The sequence below is a fragment of the Corvus hawaiiensis genome, chromosome 5, assembly GCF_020740725.1.
Source record: "Corvus hawaiiensis isolate bCorHaw1 chromosome 5, bCorHaw1.pri.cur, whole genome shotgun sequence".
NCBI lineage: Eukaryota > Metazoa > Chordata > Aves > Passeriformes > Corvidae > Corvus > Corvus hawaiiensis.
This window is the reverse complement of record NC_063217.1, coordinates 76,037,231-76,058,751: the sequence shown is the minus strand read 5'-3', so window position 1 is coordinate 76,058,751 and position 21,521 is coordinate 76,037,231. Positions and strand designations below refer to the sequence as shown.

At 49.3% G+C, this 21,521-nt stretch overlaps 1 long non-coding RNA gene across 10 annotated transcripts; it reads right to left on the bottom strand.

The window, feature by feature from the left end:
- Positions 1-127: 127 nt before the first annotated feature.
- Positions 128-20,008, bottom strand: LOC125326121. Of its 10 annotated transcripts, none has more exons than XR_007203694.1 (6): positions 19,969-19,998; positions 18,421-18,527; positions 18,053-18,186; positions 8,195-8,629; positions 7,270-7,370; positions 128-949 (listed from the first exon to the last, which is right to left on the bottom strand). It is a non-coding gene; the product is annotated as an uncharacterized LOC125326121 (long non-coding RNA). The 10 variants fall into 10 exon arrangements; XR_007203693.1 differs by lacking the exon at positions 19,969-19,998 and adding an exon at positions 18,698-18,773; XR_007203697.1 differs by lacking the exon at positions 18,421-18,527 and having other exon boundaries at positions 18,053-18,183; positions 19,969-19,981.
- Between the last annotated feature and the right edge of the window lie 1,513 nt (positions 20,009-21,521).

Sequence of the window (21,521 nt, the reverse complement as noted above, 5' to 3'; positions counted from 1 at the left end):
CAGTGAGAAAAAGATAAAGTCAAGTGAAGAATAGACTGAAAAGTAAAGCAAAGCAGAGTAGCAAAGCAAGAAATATGGTGAAAAAATTACTAAACCACACCAAAGGAAGAGAGCAACCAAAAGGGGGGAGGGGGGGTATCTTTATTAGGGTTTATTCAGCTTGATTGAACGAGGGTTTTTTATTTACACTTCAGCAAAGCAAGTGGAAACAACAATGTACACAAGCACAAGTACAATCCATATGCACACTGGTCAAAGTCCAACTGACATACAGAGCAATATGTGCAAGTGCAGCAGCAAACACGAACACAGAGCAACACAAGCCAACCCCCTATCAGTACAATGTAACAATTGTTCTATTTCTGGAAAATTTAGGACATTTTATTGTTCCAGGAAACCCAAAACAACAGCAGCACACGGAGAAGAAAACACTCATCCACCACACACCTCCTTCAGCTGACACACAAACCCACCCTCGCTCTCGTCTCGAGAGCACCCCATGGGAACGCGGTTCCCGGGAGCCCCAAAATCATCCCGCCTGACAAATCCCCGGCACGGTCGGCACCCAAACCCTGGCGATGAACGGCACCTCACAGACCGGCCGGGTCCCAGATAAAAAAACCCAGCCCGGAGGGAAAAAATCCCCAGCCAGCGCAGCTGGGTTGTTTTTACTCTAAGTTTAAAAAGTAGCTGAAAGGCAAAACTCCCACACACAAGGTTCGAACCATTCCACACCCGCACTCTTCTCGCAGGCAGACAGACACAGTCACACACACACACAGTCACACACCCTTCAGCTTACACCCTGACTGCAGCCCTTACTCAAAACATTCCAGCCAGGAAGATGCTCCGACACAGCCTCTGGATGCCGCTCCTCGACGTCGAACGGCGCGCGCCGGGAAAATCGGCAGCGTCGGTGACCGCGGAGATCCGAAGCCGCCTCGGGGACCTGCGAGACAACGGGAGGCGGTCAACGAGACGCCGAGGGCTGGGAGTTATTCCCACACCGGGCCCGTAAGTCTTCTGCCCAAAAACCCACAGAAAAGAGGTGAACCACTAAGTTTGATAACTCTTCTACTTAACCGTGACCCTACGTGCCGGAGCAGGGCAGCTCAAACCCAGAAAGCACACAGGGAAGTGTTTCACCATGTACAGCCCCGTGAAACAGAGTGGGCCGAGAGGCAAGAACTAAAACGCAGGGGAAAGCAGGGATTAGATACAATAAAATGTCGGTAGGGCCTTTTTTAAGCTGAACCTAAGTCGATCACTACATCAACTCAAGCTGAACTCCATGTTCACTTCCAAAGACATATGTCTCTTCAAATCCAGATTTGCAATTTTAGGAAAACAGGAGCTGCGCGCTCAACATACCTGGACTCCTGGCCAGTGGACGGGTGTGACAGAGCCCCAGGTCACAAAAAAGAAAAGCAAAACACGTGATCACATACCCTTGTACAAGAAACAATATCCAAGTGAGACCAACTTGGAGCAAGTCTGGATCATTCCCTAAGGGTTACCAGGAGGGTTTCTCTGGTCTTTCTCTGCAATGGGACTCCCCAGCTCAAGTACAGAGCAGGATGACAGTAACGTTTTAGGGTAACTGCTGTTGTATCCCTTCCTAATCCCTACTAGAATACATAAAAATGATTTGATGCATTGCCTTTCGACCTTGATTGCTGTTACTGCTTCTTATCCATGTAGTTCATTCCTCTTACTTGCTTATCATCCATATAATAAATAAGCCTATCCCAAAAGAAGTCACTCTTTTGTTCTGATCACTTCACTAACAGCACTAACTGGCAAAAGAATACTTCCCTTCCTCTGGCAAAGAGCTCTCCTTCTCATCCAGGTGCCTGTGGCTGAAACTGGAATTCCACCTCCAAAATGCCCTATGTCCAAGGTTAATAATTGCCAAGGAAATTCCCCACCGATCATAAGCAATCACCTATAACTTCTCCTCTGGAATCGTTACTGCTTTGGCTTTCTGTGGAAGTGTTTCCAACATCCATTGAGGCTTCAGGGGCTTGCTCGGGTTGCTTATGGCTCACCCTGACAGGCCCAAGCCAACTCCAACTACCCAGAATTTCAGGGCAATATTGATGCAGTTTATAAATGCTCCCTTCCCTGCAAATCAGTCCTTCACTGCACAACCAGGGAGCCGATTTACTCCGTCCTTTGTACTCAAGAGCACCTCTCCAGCACAAATCCCACCTCTCGCAGACACAAACCAAACAGAGACCTACTGCAGGTGTTTGCATTGAAAGTACAATTCTTAGTACATCTGGCTACATGATTAAAACACATGCATGCATTGATGTCATAGAGGGAAAGCTTTTCAGCGGAGAAAACAGCCATTTTGGTAGCATCCTTGGATACACCTTCAGAAAAAGCAGAATTAGCACCAATTCCTAAGACTCCTGCTGAGGAATCCAGCCTTCCTTGGGACACCCAATGCAGCAGACACTGAAAAAGGAGGGAAAAAGCCAAGCTTGGAGTGGAAAAATAGAACATAAATACACCAGCCTTTCAAAAACCTTCACATTGCAATAGTGGGAAACAGTCACATTTACTCTTTCCTCGCTTTTTGCGATTACACAAATATGAAATAGAAACATGTTACACAGAATGCAGAGCTAGGATTTTACAGGTGTTTATTTTGGCAGTCTGAATGAAAAATGTCTCTTCCCAACACTAACACCCAGCCCCGTTTAAATCCATACTTAGCCCAGGGGCAGGGCATATCGCCCCTCTCCCTACCACAGGCGGCTGGTGCAGACAGGAGAGACAACCCAGGCGGGCAAGGCCCAGCAGGTATCATCTCCTGGCACCAAAAGGTCTGCCAGCTTAAGAGTTGTGGGAAGAGATAAAAAACCAGAGGTGACCAAAAGGCCTGGTTCCACACTGTAAAAGTAGTACAGGTTGTCAGGAGGCAGAAGTCTCTGACACGCTCCCTGGGAACGGGCAAGACAATTTCTCCCTGAAGCCCGGACGCAACTTCGTGGTCGTTTTTCCAGAAATTGAGGGAGAGGATTTCAATGCGTGCCCCTTCAACCATTTGGTGGTAAGGAACATTGGATCCTAAGTTCTGCTATTTCTTAGCTAGCTGAAAATTTAATGGTACATTTAACCCTGTGCATATAATACTAGTGGTCCCTTTTGTCTTACTCCTGTGTAGTAATAGTCTCTTTTAAGTCTCATGTCTGTTAGTTTTGTGTCCATTCACTAAATAATTCATTCTATAATAGACCAAATCGGCCATCATTAAAGAACTTACGAATGAGAGCGGCTCTTGGCGTGCTGGCCACCTCCGTAACGTGACTGCCCGCTACCAGAGGCCTGGGCTAAAGGCAGGGACTTCTTTAAACCCACATCATCCATTCATTACATTCTGGAGTAGTCAAATGAATATTATGAATGAATATTATGAAAAGAGGGGAACGTGTTGCCCCTGTGCAGTCAGCTAAAAATACCTCTGCTGCTGCTACACAAACCGGCTGCTTGCAAGCACAACACAGCCGTGCAGACGCAAGCATCCCAGCCTCTGCAGAGGCAGATCTTAAGGCGTTTAAGACCGCTGCCGAAAGAAACTCCAAATGTACTAAGAAATTGTTTAGGAGAGAAACAGGAAACAACTGCCTGGAGTTTCCAAGTGCCAAAACCTGCTTCCGAGTGGCAGGGGGGGAAAGCGGCAATTCAAACGCCTCACAAATAAAAACCAAATCAACCAACCCATCAACCTAACAACGCTCCTTTACAGCAAGCAAAGGCCACACATCCTAAGGGCTAGATGACCCATCAGCCAGCTTCCCCACATTCCTGCATTTCAACAGCTTCTGATTGCCCCTTGTACTCCCTACAAAAGCCAAAAACTAAACTCAAGTTTTAGAAAAATAAAATTAGAATTGGTGAAACTAACTCTAATAAAAAGTGTTATCTCTTACACGGCTAAAATCTGTTGGGATATCATTAAGAAGCAGTATATTTAGAATGCATTCTACTTACAACTCTTCTGCTTGACTAATCAGAGGCAAGCAGAAGCCAGCGTTTAAAAATTGATTCTCAAAACCGAATCCTAACACAAAACCCTGTCCCTACAACTGTCCCAAATGCATTCACACATAAATAAAGGGCAGTTTGTAGGAGTGGCTGCCTTCAGCAAAATACCAAGTTCCCTCTCGAAGGTGAGACTCCTGAAAACTGATAACCAGTGAATCAAACTGTAATTACAAAAGCAGATGCTCTATCTACTCCCCACCAAAAGGAAATGTTCCTGGATTTTTCTGCGATAGCCACAGAGTTCGCTCAGATGCTTTAACTTCCCTTTAGAAAATTCTGTTCCTATATGTGAATTACCTCTGTGTGTGGGTGTGGCAATCAAGAGAACCACTTCAGGAGATACACATTAGCACTGCTAAAGAAAGAGATAGACCGCAGAAACTCCTCCTGCCTGAGGGAGAGATTAAACCAGTTCCCTTTGTCCCTCAACCCCCCAAGCTCTGCCTGCTTGCAAAGACGAGATTTAAATACCAAAGGCCAAGCCAATCCTGGTGATATCGCACCCTACAGCAAAATTGGTTCTAATGAATACTCCTGCATTTCTAGAAATACAGGGCAATAGCTCAAAATGTTGAAACAAGAGCACAAGTGATAAAAAAAAGACTAGGACGTGTACCAGCCAAAGAATTACAAGCTACAGCACTGGTAGTAAAAAGAAAGACAAACACTGTATGACTAATTTTGTATGGTTATCTGGGCTGGTGCCACATGGTGATTGTACCGCTGAAAGTGTTAAGAGTGGCAAGTGAATGAAAAAGAGAAGTTTCAGCAAGAAAAAGCTTCAATGGTTGTCTCAATTCTGAGCCATAGAAGTCCAGTTCTACCTGACCCAGACCTTACAAGCCTATCATAACAACAAAATGGATTCGCTGACAAAAATCAGAAAGATAAAAAGTAATCCACAGCACTGACATCAATTTGGTAAATGGTCGCATTATAAGTTAAGCCATACTAGAAACCTTATTTTTGCAGCACAAAGAAAAGACTAACCATTGACCAAAAAGGTGTGTAAAATACTTCTATACAGCGCTCCCAGTGCCAGCTGAAACTTAGATCAAGCCATCCAAACCTAGCACCATCCTACACATCAAAAGATAACAAAACACGCTGGTCAGCACAGCAGATAAGCTGTCTTGAACCTCTGAACCATCTACCAGTTACAAGTGATTACCAGGAGACGCAGGCATGCTGATACAGATCCTGATAGTTCAAGACTTAGCCACTGGTTTTCCAGCCCCCCTGTCCTAAACTGTACAAAGCGACACCCTTGCCTCTGGGCGAGCTCAGCTTTGCACTGAAACAAAGCAAATTTCTCACTGAAGCCTCACAAAGCGCTCCTCCACTGCCCCCGCCTGACAGCAGCGAGCGCAGCGCTGAGTCTGCAGCCAGAGGGCAGAGATGGAACCGCTGCCGCAGCTCTCTGGGGGAAACGCGCCCGCTGTTGCTCAAGTTCCACAGCTGTGATTTCTCCAGTCACCTTGAATGCCCAAGCACACCCTCACCGGACAAAAGCCAGGCACCGGGCCGAGGGGGACCCGGCGGCGCCCGAGCCCCGCGCACGGAGCGCACGCAGCGGGCGGCACGGCCGGGGCCGGCTCGGCTCCGCACGGCTCGGACCGGCGCGGCTCCGTCGGGCCCTGTCGGCAGCCCAGCCCCCAAACTGCCATTCCTCCTCAGAAATTCCCCGGGGGCCGGGAGTGCTCCCGCGCAAGACATTCGGTGCCGGGGCACGGCCAGAAGCGCCCTCAAATGCAGCGGCACGGCCCCACCTAAACCCTTCAAATGCTGGAAAAGCTGGAGTTTCCTTCAATTTAACCCCTGCAACTGAGGCAACGGGGGCCGTTTACCTCCATTTAAGCCAATACAATGGCAAATAAAGGGGTTCTCCCCTTCAATTTAATCCTCTGACATATCAGAAGGACAGGGGCTTTCCTCAAATCTCTCAAATGATGGGAAAAGGGCGATTTTTACCTCAAAGAAAACCCTTAAAAAACAGGGACAACGGAGCTTCCCCCTCAACGTAAACCTCAGGACGATGAAAACGGAGGGGGAGGGGGTTGGAGGGGGGGTGTTACCCTCAATTCAAACCCATAAAATGGAAACACCCGTGCCCTCCCCTTCCATTTCAAATGGAACACGTGGATTCCCGGTCAATTGATACCCCTAGCACCGCAGAAAAGGCAGGTTTTCCTTCAATCAATACCCTTAAAATCATAAGTGAAGGGGGATCTCAACCAGTTCAAACACAGACAATAAGGGAAGAGGAGCTTCTGCCCTCAATTTAAACTCCTTCTGTCCTCGTAACTTGGATTTTCCAAGTCCCCTCCCCTCATCCAAACAGCCTCTGCAAGCTTGGGGGGGGGTCACAGCATGCACTCCAGGGGACCTGGAGGAACAAGAAAATAGAAGCAGAAGCTCCTTATTTTACAGGTGGGCATTCCACCCCCAGGAAGGCCCAAGTTATCCAGGGACCTTCCCAGACCACTTCCCAGATCCCATCAGGGTGGACTGCAGTGAAAGACTGCACGAACCCTGTTTGCAAACACGTGCACCCCTACGTGCGTACGCAGGGTTTATTTCAGAACCGTGGGGCTGCGACGGAAAGCAGCCATGCAGCCCTTTGGTCCCTATCGCAATACAGCAACAACAAAGTATGAAATGATCACTTAAAGAAACATAGAAAGGAAGAGAAAGTTTTACAACTTGTGCAAGTTGTGTCAGGGAGGGCCATTAGCAGGAGAAGAGGCACCATCTCTCCTTGCAGCATTTGCCTCTTACCCCCTTCAAAGCCCCATTTGCAGCCTCCAGGCAGCGAGAGTTCACCCCCCCCCACCCCGTCTCACGCGCACGGGCCATTCCACACCCAAAACCTTCCCTGGACCCGGCCCAGCACCCTGGCCCTCCACAAGTGGGCAACTCTCAGAGCCATCACTCAGCAATAGTCCAGCGTCTCTCAGGGGCTTGAGCCAAACAGTTGCAGCAGCCTGGAACTCCCTGGGAAGAGGAACACACGAGTTTTGCACCCACGCAACGGAGCAGCTGCCCTGGCCCAGCTCTGCCTCCTCTGCCAGCAGCAGGGTAGGTGCAGCTCTCACCCACCAGGGCTGGCAAGGGGCAAGCGCCTGCGCCCAGCTGGGCACCGATGTGGCGCGGCCCCAGCGTGCTCCGCCAGTGCCCCCCAGGAACAAAGGGACAGCACCAAACAAGACTCACCGACAGCACTCCCAAAAACTCTCCAACACCATTTACTGCTTCTCTCTCTGCAAGGGCCCAACAAGTTCTGGCTCAGGTCTTGTCCCAGGCTCGCCGGTGACCTTGAGAGGAAAAGGTTATGTTCAAATTCAAGCAGGAGTTAAAAACAACAGAGAAGCACAAAACAAGACAAATGATCTTCCACCGCCCTCAGCAGCCTCAATTCAGGAAAGTCAACAGAAACTCAAGAGCGCCACAGGGCAAAGGTCCAGGTGTACCTTTAGATACATTCAAACATCCTGGAGTCCTGGATTTTCCTAGTGCCTCGGTACCCAACGTCAGGGGGGAAAATATCCCAGTTCAGGCTTCCCCAGCCCCTCTCCAGGTGTCACCCCCAGCCCTCCCAGTGGCTCCCAGCTCCCAGGCACCCAGCCAGCAGCTCCTCGGTCCTGGGAGGCGTGTGGCACTTCCAGAAGTACACCATGCCTTGGAGCAAGCTGAGCAAACAATTCCAGACCTAAACCCTTCAATCCCTGCAAGTCAAGGCAGACTCACAAATGCCCCAGAATTCGCACCTGCCATGGAAAAGTTAAAAGATCAACGTCTGCCTGAACTGCATTTGCAGGGTCCAATTGCACCCATTTTGCTCTGCCTCACGCTCGCAAATTGCCCGGAACGTGCTGTGTACAACAGCCTGGAAACCATGGAAAACTCCTGACACTGGTATCCCGATGCCTCTTGCAGACACCCAGCTCAGGGAAAGCTTTGCAGCAAAGCCCATCCTAAAGGAGCTGTTTTCCCCGAGGAAGCCCAGCACTGGCAGCGCTGCCCCAGAGCACAAAGCAGCAGCTCTGCTGGGGAAGAGCACCCTTCAGTTCCTCTGCTGCTCACTTGACCACAGAGCTGTTCCTAGGCCACATTCACTGCCCCACCCTGGATGAAATACCTGCACCCCCCCTTCCAAGTGCTCACTGCTCCCTGCTGTTCACATGACCTTTTCTACATCAAAATACCAGGAACAGTGCCCAGACAAATGGAGACCTTTCCAAAAAAAAAAAAAAAAAAAGGTAAAAAAACTGGGTTTGCATAAATAAGCACTGAATCTAAAAACTTTTATGTTTCCAGTATTCCAACCATGTCCAGATGGTGAGCAGGTGCTAAAAATAACAACAGAAAAGCACAAAAAGAGACAAATCTTCCTTCTCGACCTTCAGTATCCTCAATTCAGGAAAATCACCAAACTCAACAGCTCTATATAGAAGGGGAAAAAACCCCACGTGTACTTTGAGCTGGTGAGAAGAACAGGAACCTGCAGCAATTAAGGCTGCACAGTCCACAGCAGCGAGAGCTCAGCACACGTCCAGACAGGCAATTCCAGCACCTAAATTAAAAAAGAAGAAAAAGTTGATTACTTTTTTTTAAAGTTACTCTAAGTTCGTAAAACCAAACCAGCCTTTGCTCTTGATTTTGGCTCACTGATGCACACACACACAAGAAGCCAACGGTCACGCAGGGCCCGCTTGCAGAATTCCTGATCCAAACCCTCGCCTTTCCTGCCCAGCACTGAGGGAAATCTGACAGAGGATTCATAAAGAGCCCTCGCTGAGAGCAGTCATCGCCCCAGGCCTTCAGGCTTGGCAAGATCCTGAAGTGAACGGACCCAAATTCAATTCCTAAATCTGAATCTCTGACAAGTCTCGTTAGAAAGACAGCGGACAGTCCATCAGAACACAGAATTAAAAGGCTGCACAAGGAATAACAGAAGCTTTTCCAGGAATAGCACAAGTTCCTTTTCTCCCTCACCGGTCCGGGACCGTGAGACCGAACCTTGGGCCCCAGGAGACAGGAGAGCTGTTATCAACACTCAAACCTCCCAAGCGTTGTTATTGCTCAGAGAGCTGCGCCGGCACTGAGCTACTCCCATGCGTCTGCAGGGCTCTGGGGAGGGGCAAGACGACGTCCCACTCCTGCCTGGAGAAATTTCAACACCCTAAAAAGTCATTTCCCTTCTCTCTCTCTGACCCATGGCCAAAGCAGCTGTGTAGAACAACCCGGGGGATTTATGGGAGGGCTGATTCTCTCAGGAAAGACCCCAGACCCTGAGGAAACAAAACCACCCCAAATTTCCAGCTGAAAACACGCTGCCTCCTGAACGGGAGCGCACAAAACTCTCTAGAGCCAGACAGGAGATGACAGACCGGAAAAAGCCAAAAGATGTGCTCTGCTTGCATGCACTCTCTGACTCGTAATTCCAAAGGAAATTCCCCACGGATCGTAAGCAGTCGCCTACAATTTGTCCTCTGCAATCATGACTGCCTTGGCTTTTTGTGGAAGTGTTTCAAACATCCAGGGAGGGTTCAGGGCCTCGGCTGGCTCGTTTATGGCTCTTCCTGACAGGCCCAGGCCAAACCCAAGCACCCCCCTCACTGCTCCAGCCCCAGTTTCAGGGAAATATTGATACGGCTTAGAAATACTCTCCTTCCCTGCAACTCAGTCCCTCCCTGCGCATCCCCGGAGAGGATTTACTCCGTCCTTTGTTCCCGACAGCACCTCTCCAGCGCAAATCCCACTTCACACAGACACTGACTAAGCAGACCTAAGGCAATGGTTCCAGCAGCAGCTGCAATCCCGAGCTCCCTGTCTCCTGCACAGCTCATCCAAGCACTCCCAGCAATCTCACCTCGGCCCAGACACTCTCTGTCCTCAGAGGGAAGCACAACCCGATGGCACGCAGCTCTGGCACCACCTTCCCTCTTCCCTTCTCCCTTTTTCCAGCACACCAGGCTGCTGGCAATGGCATTCCCTAGGCAGTTCATCCCAGCACAGAGAAGAGGAGCCTGTGACTTACCCACACCATGGGCAGGACAAGGGGGGCCCTAGCTGGCAGGGACGGGTTCTTCTAGCACAGAGCTTTCTGAGCCCAAAAAGGAGCCTTGCTTTGGCTTCCCTGACTTATTCAGCAGCCCTCTGGAAACATGTGGCAGGGAGGGAAGCTGCTTTTCCTGACACCATTCAGCTGCCAAAACCAGTAACCCCTCCACAGTGCTCCTGCAGCCTTGCCTGGCCCTGGGGCCATAGAGCAGGAGCCTTGTGGGCATGAACCTGCCCCTGATTCATCCCTTGAGCAAAACCCACTAGTGAAAGGTGGTGAGAGCAACCAGGGCAGGGGGGGTAAGCAAATCTGTGACCCCTTAGGAGAGGCCTGTGCCACCAGAAATGTAGAATGGTGTCTTTCAGTTGAAAGGGACATACAGCGTTCATCTAATCCAGTTGCCTCACCAAACACGCTATCTGACATACAAAATAATAAGCAGAAACCTTGTTTCTGATATTTCCTCACTTCTAAGTCTCAGAACTTGCAACTAAACCTACTCCATCTGAAGATTTGCGTATGTCATTTATTAGATCATTTGTAATCTTCCTCGCTGCTGAAGGGTTAACATGGGTGTCCTTACATCCTGATGCTTATAAATAATTAAGGACACAGCAGAATTCTTCACTAAAATCTACTGTAGTCTCTTCCAGAACTGATTTCTAATCCTTTCCAAGACAGCTGCACAATGTAATATTAAAAAAAAAAAAAAGTGCTGAACCGTATTTCACAACTTGCCAGCTGCCTGCCAGGGCAGAGGGGTGCATGGTTCTGGCAGGGAGGGCACAGCCTCAGCACCAGCCCGCCTGGAGAACCTAGCTCTGCTCAGTGCCAGTGCCTCAAGCAGCAGTGCCTCAGGAAGGACCATTTCCCAGCCCATCCAAAAGGACATAGGCATTTACTGGTCTGGCCACAGGGAGGGGGTGAGTGCTGCAATGGGGAGGCTCCTGCACAAGTTTGGAGTGGGCAAAGAAGGCACAACTGAGAAGGAATGGCCACCTCAGCCCCTCTCCTTCATTACAGCTCTGCACCTTCCCCTACCTGTAGGTCATAGGGAGAGGTGACAATGGGCACTGAGGGAATTAGTTGGCTGAGCAAGCGGGCAGGCAGAAGGTCCAAGAAGCTGACTTGTAAAAAAACCCCAAAACCTAGAACGGTTAATCGTGATTAACCACATATCAGAAATGCCTTCCTCTCTAATGGTAAAGCCACTGACACACTTCTTCTTCTCTTGCTTTGTCATTTATCTCGTAAATCAACCCATCTGCTTTCAAACCAAACGTGCCAAGTAAATATGAAGATTATTAGGAAGCCTTTTTATTTCCCTAGAGCAAATTAAACAGCTGGAGGTTACATTTTTTTTAATATTGCCAAGCTGTTACCAGGCGTAACAAAAGGCAGTTGGCTGCACACACAGCCCCGCAATGTTTCACTGGGCTGATGCAGCAAAATCAAGGAACTTGTGCCTTGCACCCAGCTGCAAATGCCAGAGACGCACCGCTGATTTTATGGCAACTGTCACACCAGGAGAGCTGATCCTCCCAGACAGTGGAAGTACACAATTAGGTCACATTAAACATCGAGAAAATGACACAGCAGTTCCACATGCCAACTACAAGTGAGTGACACTGGAAAACAGTTCCTAGCTGGCAAGAGCCATCCCAGCATCAGTGCATAATTTCTGCTAAAAGTTTACAGATGAAGTCTGAGGGTGCAGAAGCGTGAGCAATCACCCAAACAGAGGGATTTTTTTTTTCCCACAAGGCAGAGAAGTAAGACAGGCAAGCACCAAAGCCTGGTTTATTCCCCCTGGGAAGCCACCGCTACCTCCTGTTCACAGAAGCAGAGGGGCTGGGTACAGCATTCCTTCAGCAGGGTTTCCTTTAGGGCCAGAATAACAAGATGAAGCAGTGATGCTCACAGCAGAAGCTTCAGACTTGTGTAGGCTTTTTTTCCATTTACAACACCAAGCTCCTAGCCCTACCACAGGAGCAAAAGTGTTTGCAGTGTCTTTACCATTGCACCCACACACTACAAAGTACGTCCTTGGCCAGAGGTGGACTAGCGAAAAAAGCACAGCCCAGTCTGCTTACAGAAAGCCTTTTGCATCCTGTCAGCACCACCTACGTTCAGCTTAGTCCAGTCTTGCAAACCTGAAATCAAAGGTAGCTATGAAAGGCAGATGTTGTCACAGATAACAGACATTCTGTTGCACAATATTTGGTGCTCGCCACAAATTGCACCAAAACAACTTCTATGCCATTGCCACAACAGTGGTAATTCTTTAAACAAGAATAAAAGGGCTCTGTACAGGAGGGCAATGCTGCATGGGGAGAGAACACACCACACCATGTAAACTTCAACACTGTGAGAAGTGTCAGTCTATGTCTTTTTACTCCCATATACTCCCATGTATCTTGAAACTACTTGTGGAGTCTACTGATTACAAAAGCATGCTTAATCTTGCCCATGATCAAAGACATAGCCACGATGCAGCAGCAAGCAGTGCACCTCAGGGAAACGTCACACAGTTTTTGGGATGGTAAGTGGGCAGCACAGCTTTCTCAGCACATGAATTAACACCTCAATTCTTTAAAAGTTTCCGTTTTACCAGTTTCTTCACCAGCACTAGTTGTCATGATCAGCAGTCCTGTTGCAATATCTCCTCTGCATGCATCCTCACAGAGCGTCCCCACGCTTCGCTCCCAAACACAAGAGCAAGGCTATTCTTTACACTTTTAGGTCAGCCCTTTAGCACAGGCCAAGAGCAGCAGCTCATCCCAAAAGCAGCTGTCAGAAAGGCACAGGCAGATAGGCATGCAGGAAGTAACCTCCTGAGGTACTGCTGCTGCACTGCCCATGACCAGGTCTGAGAGCAAAGCCACGCACCAGCACATGCTAAGAACCAAGCTGAGGGCTTAGAGGAAACAACCAACCTCCAGGATATTTTGAATTGTGCAACTTAATTTAAGTTACAGTCCAGAACAAAGACGTAGAAGTTATGACACCCTCATAAATCAGATTTAGTCTGGTCTGTCACGGCACAAGATTACAATGTCACACTTTCACAGAATGGTTAAAGATTGGAAAGGGACCACTGGAGGTCACCGAGTTCCCAGAAATGCAAGGGTCCCCCAAAGCAGGTTATTGAGGATTGTGTCCAGATACCTTCTGAATACCTCCAAAGAGGGAGACTCCACAACTTCTCTAGGCAATCTGTTCCAGTGCTTGGGCATCCACACAGTAAAGTTCTTGCTCATGTACATCAGTTTCTGCCCGCTGCCTTTTGTACTATCGCTGGGCAAAACCCAACCAGAGCCTGGCTCCATCCTCTTGGCACTCTCCCTTCAGATACTGATAGACTTTGATGAGGTTCCCTCTCTGTCGCCTCTTCTCGAGGCTGACCAGGGCCAGCACCCTCTGCCTTTCCTCACACATGAGATTCTCCTTAACCATCTTTGTCACTCTAAGCTGGACCCTCTCCAGAGGCTCCACGTCTCTCCTGTCCTGAGGAGCCCAGAACTGCACACAGCACTCCAGCTGTGGCCTCAGCAGGGCCGAGCGAAGGCGCGGGGTCCGTCCCTCCCGGGGAGGCTCCGGCGGCCTGTGTGAGGGCCGGGCAGGAGCGGGGCGCGCCGGCCGCTCCCTCTCGCGGCCGCGGGGCCGCGCTGGGCTCGCAGCGCTGCGGCTGCCGGGCCCTCGCTCCCGGCAGGGCCCGGCCTGGGCCCCACCGCCCGTGCGGGAGCACCGGCCGCCGGACCCGCCTCCCGGGACACAGCCCCGCTCCCGCCCGACCCCTGCCCCGCTTACAACACCTCGAGCCCTAAGTGACAGCTGGGCTTCGCAGGACCGAGCGCGATGGAAAAAGGGAATCCAGCCGAAATACGCACGCCTCACACTCCCAAGCTGTAGGGTGGGCTCTGATGAGAGCAAGAGCTCCTCAAGACAGGCCCAGCCTAACCTGGGGGAGACCTGGGACAGAGGAGCTTGAATGTCCCGTACCTGGGAAAGCAACAAAAAGCCTTAACCAAAAATTATTTAATTAGTTCCTAGTCAGCATAAGTTTTCCTCCCTAATTCCCCATGCCCTCCCCACGACCCCAGCCAGCCTGGGTTTTGTAGAGTAATTTTAGGGCTCCGTGTTTCTGACCAGATCTCATCTACTGTGACATGTGACAGAGCCCAGTGAGTGGAAGGCTCCAGCCCACAGATCCCCAAGAAAATCTAAGATTTCCTTGCTGCTCATGCAGTTTTCTCAGACTGTTTGTCAAAAGTTATTGGTGGCTATTTTTTAAATGAAAGGAGTAGAGAGAAAATAGCTTGGAGGCATATTGGGCTAGCAGATTGTTCAGACTCTGTACAGGGACAATAAAGCTTTTAGGATCCTTTGATTGACATATATAATGAAGGTAGCTGTCAAACTTTTGTGCAGCAATTTTATTTTGTATTGACAAGCTATTTCACTGGCCAGGGTTTTGCATCAAAGGAATAATTCACATTGTTGTGGTGCTGCTATTTACAGAGCCTAGAGGACAGTGGCATCACTACAACATAAATATTAATATTCAAATTTCTTTTGAACTACATAACTCTGTATGCAACCTATCCTACGTGCACATCTTCATACAGGGAGAAAGGCATTGTTCTGCAGAGAGAAGGGGGCCTGGAGCTGCTGGGGGTTGTTGTTCATTCACTGATTCATCATGTAGCCTTTGAAAAGCCACTTAGTCACTCTGCAGTTGAATGTTTCTCTCTGGGGAGCAGAGAACAAAGCCTCAACACAAACTGCCATCACTGTTACCAGTCAGAGTGGCAGAGCTCACAGAGCCAGCATGGGGTCAAGGGGCTGCTCTGAGCAGCCCTTGTGTGCACAAAGCCCAGGACAGCTGTGCTCTTCCCAAAGAAGCTTCTTTCTCCTGCCAAAGCAGTGGCAGGGTCAGCTTGGGCTACCTAAGACAGCAGTTGCTGCTTGCCCACTACCTTTCTTTGATTATGAACAATAACTTGCCAAGAAATCACTAGCCTCAGAGAAAACAGGCAGAAAGCAAACGAGAGGGCAAAGCAAAATATAAAGGAGAGGGGGGAAAAAAAAATCCACATAAGCAAGGATGACTCTCACACTGTATTTGCTATGCAGTCAAGCCCACAAGTGGGTTGTGTATCTGAAGGTGGAAATACAAAGACATGTCCTGCTCCCTGGGGAAAGGTAAGCAACTTCTCAAATGATCTTTAGAGGCTATTATTAGTCTCGCACTAGCACTGACATACCCTGTGCCCAAAGCCACAGCATGCACACACTGTATCCATAAAAAGAGATATTCATAGCTCTGCAGCTCATAGAAGTGCTGTGCCCGTGCTCTGGTACCAGTATCATTTAAAACAAAACAAAACAAACCAAAAAAAAGTTTGAGTTGCAAGTGAGCGCATGGAAGAACTTGCACGGCAAGAATTTGGAAAGAGCACGGTAATCCAGCTTGGTCAATGGGCACACATTTTTTTAAGAGTGTACCAGGTTTGTTTGTTCAGTCATTCCTATATTCATTTTCAATTCCAGAGACAGGAGCTTCATGTCTAGCCCCAAAATAACAGCATTGTCTGAGACAAAGCCAACTTGGTAAGGGGTACCAGAGCTTTTCCCAGCCCGTTTATGTAATAAAGCATTATATACAACTGTTGGAAAACATACCAGTTTAAAAATCTTTTATCTATGACTTTAGCCAGGTTTGCTCATCTTTGCCCCAGGGGAAGGGAACTGAAGCTTCTTTCCAGGGCATTGTTTCTCTAGGTGAGGCCTGATGGGCTTAGCACTTCAACAGATTGGGAGTAGCCCCAACAAGATAAGGCCATCGATGGAACATCAACAGAACACGTCAGCGGCCATCTAGGAACACCTACCCCAGACTCTGCCTCCGGCAAAGACTGATAAGAAAATCAAGCAATGAAGATCTAATTAACATCAGAAGCGGAAGAAATCCGGATCTAATAGGAGAGCAGATACTAGGAACTACACAACTTGAGACCAATGAACACTGACCCAATTCATTTCTATGAGTTTTGACTGCAAAAAAGATCTGAAAATTCTAGTAAAGGTCATGTGTCATGGAACGATTCTCTCTGCACACCCGGGCTATGTGCGGATGAGATGATTTCTGTGGTACATCCTGGCCAGAGAAGAAAGTAGTGCCTTGACTCTCTAACATTAAAAATGTTGTTGGAGGGCTTTTTGTTTTTCCTGCAGTTTCAGTGACACAACCAGGAAGCAGAACAGGAGCTTTATGTCCCTGTTACTTGGGTCCTAAAATACAGAGAAAGAAGACAGGGCAGAGAGCAAAGAAGAAAAACAGAGCTTTGTCCTCATTCACATGATAGCCCTGTAAGGCTTTAACCCAAAAGATAGAACTGTATAGTGAAACATCTATGGGGGACTCCCTTGCCTGGCACAGAGGGGTTCTGCAGATAGACTTCCAGGCTGGGGAAAGAGTACCAAGTCGGCAACACAAATTACTTCAGGCCAAACTCCAACACATAACTAGAGATTCCATAGATACATCCAGCCTTAAGCCCAGGAGCAATACAGGTGGGGAGAACGGAGCCTGGGGGATTTAAACTACCTATTTAAGCAGTTCAAGGTAGCTGGAAGTAGCACTGGTGCCTCTGGGTTTCTCTGTTCATTATTTAAGGTGAACATAAAAACACAGAGTGCAGGAGCCCAAGGATGTTCCTCACTGGCTTCAAGCTGGCAGTTTGCTAAAAGCAGCGCTCGTTGGTTTCCTTGGTTTGCCGACCAGCAGTGCCACCTCCCCTCCCTGCTGCCACGGTGCTCAGCCTTCCCCAGTGTTAACAAAAGGGCACGTTACTCTGCTTCGCCAGATTTTAGCTCGGAGAATTTCATTCTGAACAGTTCAGCATCTGCTTTAGCCAAAACAGTTCCGCTATTTCCAGGAATATTATTAAAGGAAAAATATACTGCTTGGCACATGCTACCTAAACTCAGGCAACCTTTTATATGAGGATCTCTAGCTTCGGAAGGGAAATTTTGAAATCTGGCAGAGAGGTGACCTTTGTGGTAGAAATGTGTCTATCCCTATCAAAACCTACCTACCTTTGGCCAGATTACAGAGCAGGGAAATACTTGCAGTTAAGGGCGCAGTAACGAGTTCTGAGAACTGCAGTTACTTGCTGTTTCTGCTGTGGGCAAGAGGTCCCTTATCTCCTGCAGAGCTGCAGCTTGTGCTCACCCACTGCCTTGGCCAGTTATGGCTGCACAGGTCCTCCATGGCTGGATGACGAAATTACAGAGCCAAGGGTGAGCGGAGAGACCAGCATTCCATCTGACGTCTACATACATTCCCGTAACTTTCGGATACAGGACAGCCCCATCTGCCACACAGCCCAGGTTCAACGTCAGCATCACGAGTGCTGCGCAGGCACGAGGGCACTGCGGAAAACAAACTGTGACCAAAAAAACCAGGGCCATTACAATACATCGATGCACAGCTGGAAGAATTAATGTCAAGCAGACAATGGCATCGCAGACGTCCCCTAATAATGAAGGCTTGAATCTGCTGTCTCAGTAAAACTCTCTAAACGAGGTTTGTGTGCAGCTTATGGAGAGTTTCTGAAAGAAATATAAATATAGGCCATCATTCTGCAAAGCTTCACAAACCCAAACCCTTGCATTCAGGTGCCATCTCACGGACTTTGCTGCAAAATCAAGGCCATTCACGTTAAAAGCACAGACAAGAACATCTGCTCAAACTGATGTGTTTTAACTGTATTAGTTAATTATCCAGACAACTCTTCTTATGTCATGGAAATGCAGTTTGAACACTGGCAGATAAATGCTCTTGCATTAAAAAGGGAGAAATCAGTATTTGCTGTTGTATGTAAGCAGCCATTAGAAGAAACAGTCCCACCTTTCACCCAAGCATACCTTCTCCCCCATCTTCAGCACATTATGCAGTCCTTCTGTGTATCCATGTGTGGGATCTCAGGACTCATATCCATATACCGAGAACTGGCATGTCGTCATCATCCTAGAGAATGATTTCAGTTCATGAAGTGCTGCTAGGAAAAAGATTATAATTCCTCTCACCAAAAGCCTCAACGGGCTACAAAGGAAGAGTACAAGGAAAAGTTAACTTCTTTCTTCATTATATGTATGCCCTTTCCTCATGCATAAAGCAGGAGCAACACAGAACTTCTATACATATAAAGAAGTTCCATAAATAGATAGATTATATACTTCAGTACATATATATATGTAGATAGATATAGATCTATGTATTATTATATACATACTTCAGGTCTGGTTAAAGCACAGCAGCGAGCAGAGGGGGTCTGTGGTGCTTTCATTCCGTGAGAGAAGGAAACCATACCTCCTGCAGAAGGCAAACTGTCCGTGCAGCCTGCAGAAGGCACTCAACAAACAATTTTGGTTTGTCACTCAAGTGCTTGGTTAACGATTCACCCTGAACAACCGGGCAAGGAAGAAGCGAGCTTGTCCTCCTTCAGTGCACTGGCTGCATTAAGAAGAAAGAGCTCAACGTGGAGCCAGTGCAAGAGAGAAACTTCCCACCTGCACTGCTGCAGGAAACTCTTCCCAGGAGTATGAACTGGGATTATGTATCACAACAGCAGGTATGGCTGGAACTATGGAACCAACCCAGCCACACGTGGACCTTGTGATATATTTTTCATTAGCAGAACCCAGATCCTTTACGCAGTAGTTGCCTCCCAAATGTGGAAACTGCAACATAAAAAGCACATTTGGGTGACTTCTTGATGGGTGACTGCAAAGCCACAGGCTCATCTCAGCTCTCCCACAGACCCAGCCTTGGAGTGCCTGAAAAATCCTTTTTTCCTCTTATGCTTCTGAATGGTTAAGGCAGCGTGGCTAGCCATTTCACAGGGGATTTCAAGAAAATGACACGCTTGATGTTTACATGTTTTTGCCCATGAGACAACTTTGATATGCCTTGTGAAACACATGCTTTCACAGAAATCTGAGGAGGAAAACGACATCACCAAGAACAGTAAAATCTTGTTCTGTTTGGAACAGACAATTTTAACAAGACTGTTTTAACGGGAATAGCATTTGGTAGATATTTTTAAATGTTGGCAGCAGGTTTTGCTAGACAAAATTTTATGATATCATTCATTGGATAGATTGCTAATCTGCAAAAACCCATCATTTGAGACCCATTCTAACATTACAGAAGTCCCTTGATTTCCATGGACACAAGGTCAGGCCATTTATGAGTGTAAAGTGTCCCCAGTACTTAATTTTTCCAGGTGACACTCGGTGCCACTTGGCTGTTTGAAAGACAATTTGAGCTAGTACACTTCCACAAAGGACTGCACAGAATGGCCACGTTCTTCTTCCCTTCTAAGAGTTGCAGAAGCAGATAGAAATGTTTCTGTGTTCAATAACTAAAATTAAGATTCCCTTTGCTTGTAGCCTCCTTCAAGAATGTCACTATTCTGTTTGAGAAACCACATCCTGCTCTGCATCCTATGTGGATTCATTCTGTCAATCCAGGGAGATCAAGTTCAGCAGCCTCCCAGGACTGCTGATAATCTCCTGAAAGTCCACAGTAAACATTTCTTTACACACTGGATCAGATCTGATGAACTATACAACTTCACACCAGCCAGGAAAGTGTGTGGGACTGACTTTTTAACCAATGCAGACGTGGGGGTACACTTACAGGCCAACTATAATTTTCCCTAGAGAATGCTGAGTATATATTTTTTCCACTCAGAGCTATTGTTCCATGTTTTCCCAGGACTTCAGAGTGTGTCCAGCAGTGACTGGAACCCCCATGCACTAAACCCACTCAGGCTTACCAGGAAGCTTCTGGGGGAGCCTCAAGTTTCCGTGCAGCTCAGAAGCTGCACGCGCCTAAAGCATCCCCACGGGAACACGAAGCTTCCCTCGTGCACTTCGTTTCTTTATCCCAAATATTCTTCCCACTCAGCCACAACCTAGAAAGGAAAAAAAAGGAAAAGAAGGAAGACCAATTAATTCTGACATAAGGAGTCTTGACTATCCCAACACACTGCCACGTGAAAAAACATCCCTGCCCCTCTAACAAATCCCCCTGATACTGTCTCCATCAAGTATCAATTATTTAAACGCTGTATTAAGGAGAGTAAAGACACAATGCTTGGAATTCTCAACAACAGCTCGCTCAGCTTGGCTACTCCAAGCACTTTCCCACCCGGGGAGCTGAGCAGTCCCAGATTTAAACACCACATTTAATACAAATCTGACAGCAATTTGATTTGATTTGGCTGCCAGCATCGGAGCTGCTTCCACACAGACACACGAGGCTGCTCCGAGCTGCCATTTTATCGGCTCCTGGGGACAGGAACAGCACCCGCACCGGCCACCTGGCTCAGCCCGGGCTCCATCCAGCGCTCACCGAGAGCTGCTGCGAGCTGAAATCCTCCCGGCCCCTCCTGCCGGGGAAAGCCTGCCTCCAGCTCCGGCTGCCCCCAGCTCTCACCTCCCGGGGAAAGCCTGCTTCCAGCTCCGGCTGCCCCCAGCTCTCACCTCCCGGGGAAAGCCTGCCTCCAGCTCCGGCTGCCCCCAGCTCTCACCTCCCGGGGAAAGCCTGCCTCCGGCTCCGGCTGCCCCCAGCTCTCACCCCCCGGCAAACAGCAGCTCCATCCTTGGTGGCTGCTCCCGGCTGCGGGCAGCCGCCGCCCTTCGGGCGGGCCGATGGCTCGGGCAGCTCCGGTGCCTGCTCTTCCTCGATGCTTTTGCGTTTTCCTGCAGCTCCCCGGGCCGGAGGGAGCGGGCGGCGGCGGCGGCGGCGGGGGGGGAACGAGAGCCCGGCACGGCACCGCGGGGCGTGGGGACCTCTCGTGGGAGAGGCGCGGCGCGAGCGGGACGGAGGTGTCCCCGCCGATGCCTGCTGGCCGGCGCCCACGCGCCTCCCGCCCGCCCCCGACGCCGCTGACCCCACAGCCCGCGTCCCCACACCGGGAAACGCCGCGGAAAATCGCGCGGGCTAAAAAAGCTTCACTTACCGCCGTCCCGAGAGTGCCGAACTGCGCCTTCCTTTCCGAGCCGCCCCCTTGAGAGCGGCACGCGGGCGGCTCCATTCCGACCGTGCCCGCCCGGTGCCCCCCGCCCGGGTCGCGCTGCGACCGCGCCTCTGCTGCCCGGCAAAACCGGCCCCGCCCCCCGCGCTGTCATTCCTCACGGTCGCCGCCCCGCACGGCGCCCACTCCTTTCCATAGCTGTGGCCCCGCTCACGCACGGCCCTGTCCCTCGGCGCTCCGAACCGCCCTTCGCCCCTCCCCTCCGCTGACAGACCCAGCCCCGCTCGCTCCCGCTCCTTGCCCTTGCCACGCTCGGCAGCCACCGAGGCCGCCGCCCTCTCGGCTCAGCC